Here is a 2,573-nt window from a genome sequence, read left to right on the forward strand (position 1 = left end):
AGTGATACTGCCTCGGAAACCCAAGGAGGGGTTGCTATGAGTCGGGTTTGACTCGACGGCACATAACAACAACAACAACAAAGAACACTATGATCTCAAAGGAAACTAAGAACAGACAGCAATTTCTAATGGACTTTTGAGAGCCAGGACCTGAGCAGCATAGTGTTCTGCCATTAGTAGGGCACAGATGCTGTCTGTCTATTCTTCTTTCAGTCCCTTCACCTCTTACGTTGTCTCTACCTTCCAGCTTTGTTGTAAGGTGCTGTCAAGTCTATTCCAATTCATAGCAACCCCATATGACAGAGTAGAATTGCTGCATTGGGTTTTCTTGGCTGTAATCTTTGCCAGGTCTTTCTTCCACAAAGCCATTCGGTGGGTTCAAACAGCCAACCTTTTGGTTAGCAGCCAAGCATTTAACCATTGCACCACCAAGAATACTTAGCTTCCTCATAATGTCACCTTGGAGTCTCTGGGTGGCACAAATGGGTAAGCACTACTTACTGAAAAGTTGGTGGTTGAACCCACCCAGAGGCACCTCAGGGGACAGGCATGGTGATTTGCTTCCAAAAGATCATAGCCTTAAAATCCTATGTAGCACACATGAGGTTACCATGAGTCAGAATTAATTCAATAACAACCAATAACACCACCACCTTACCTGTGTATTAGGCATTCTCAGGTTTCTAAGGTACAAAGTCTCTTCCCACAAAAGTGGACTGTAAAAATGGCATGGTGGAGGCATCTGACCTCTACCATCATGATGAAGAATCGCTTTAAGCATCAGATCAAAGCTGATTCCTATGAAGCTGAGGTCAGACATGCTTCTTCTCTCCAATCTTTTTACCAATTATGATACCAACTGTCGCTCCCACAGCATTCTCTACTTCCCTGCTGCATTTAATTATCCATTTCAATGGCCACACAGAACTCACAGACCCTTTTCACAGTTAAGGCTTATTAGGGAAGTAATAATTTACAGTTCAGGTTCAGCACAAGATTCTCAGAATACAGTTCTTTGATCAGGACAGCCCCTTCTAGGCCATGCCCACAGGCAGGTCTCTCTTTAGCCCTCAGCCTGGACCCTGTCCTGCTTGGGTAAGTGGTACAATGCTCTTTTAGTTCTGCCATTAAGTGCCCAGAGGCACCCTAGTCCTCCAGCAAGGCTTCTGCCTGATAGTGCTCAGCTTTCTAGCTCTGTGGGCCAGGAGGCACACTAGGCTGTCTCCTGTCAGTGTCATGGTTCTGCTGCCTCTACTGCTGCCTTTTCTCTGGCAAATGCTTCCTACAGTCTCCAGTGTTACAGTTCTCTTTCTCCTGGGTCGAGCAGGGTCTCAGTGCAGGGATCCCAGGTCCAAAGGATAAGTTCTACTCCTGTTTCTTCTTCTTGGTAGACCTGAGGCCCCCCGTCTGCCTATGGGATGGGTCTTTTTCTTCTTTTCTTTTTTCTTTCTTTCCTGGTCATTTGCTTTTGGTATATTGCCTTTCCCATCACCCAAATCAATATTTATCTCTTACTTATCTAGCAATTTTCCCTCCCTTCCCCTCCCATGGGATGGCTCATTTTAAGCTTAGTGGGTGGCAAAACTGACTAGTCCCCTTGTTAGGATTCCATATACCTTATTTGCATGGTTCCACACCCACAAGAGTGCCACAAATCTTATTTTGCTTATTAGCAAGCAGTCCTATCCCCTTGGTGGGTCACAGCACCTCATTTGCATAGTCACACCAAACCAAACACTTCATTTGCATAGTCTCACACAGTTATTTCTTGGCAGTCACAGAGACTCCACTAGGACTAGAAGGGCCATATTAAGTAATCATGGGTTACATTAAGTTATTATGTACACTAACTGTACATACTCCACTACCTTCTAAATATGCACAAACGTTCATAGAACTTCAGTTGGTCCACAGCATTACCCAGTTTAAAATACCTGGTCTTGTTTAATCAATATAGTCAACTGGTGAGAGTTCCTTCGACATTGGCTTACATCTGGTTGAGGGGCCACTGGGATTGTGGTAAAATGGCAGGCAATAACCCTGAAGTAAGCTCATTCTGGGCTCCCTGGAGGTAAGACAGTCAGAGCTGAGAAGCCTAGCAGGCTGAATCTCTATAACATAGCACAAATAAACTAGTTATTTATGAAAGTTAAAACATTCCCAGAATTAGAAAAGATAGGTTATTTTTCTAAAATTGGGCAGAAAGAAGATATTTGTTAGATTTTCTAGAGATTAATTTATAGAACACATGTTGATTTATTTTAGAAAAATCTAGGTTTTGAATTTTCAAACCAACTAGGTTGTTTTTAAAAATATGCTATTTGAGGAGAACTATTAGAAGCATTGTCTAATTGATAAATATGTTGTTGTTGTTGTTAGGTGCCATTGGGTCATCTCCAACTCATAGTGACCCTATGTACAACAGAACGAAACAGTGCCCGGTCCTGTGCCAGCCTCACGATCCCTGCTATACCTGAGTCCATCATTGCAGCCACTGTGTTTACTCATCTTGTTGAGGGCCTTCCCCTTTTTCACTGACCCTCCACTTTCCAAGCATGATGTCCTCCTCCAGG

The sequence above is a fragment of the Orycteropus afer genome, unplaced genomic scaffold (assembly GCF_000298275.1).
Source record: "Orycteropus afer afer isolate SDZICR_OR568_19922 unplaced genomic scaffold, OryAfe1.0 scaffold01203, whole genome shotgun sequence".
NCBI classification, from domain to species: Eukaryota; Metazoa; Chordata; class Mammalia; order Tubulidentata; family Orycteropodidae; genus Orycteropus; species Orycteropus afer.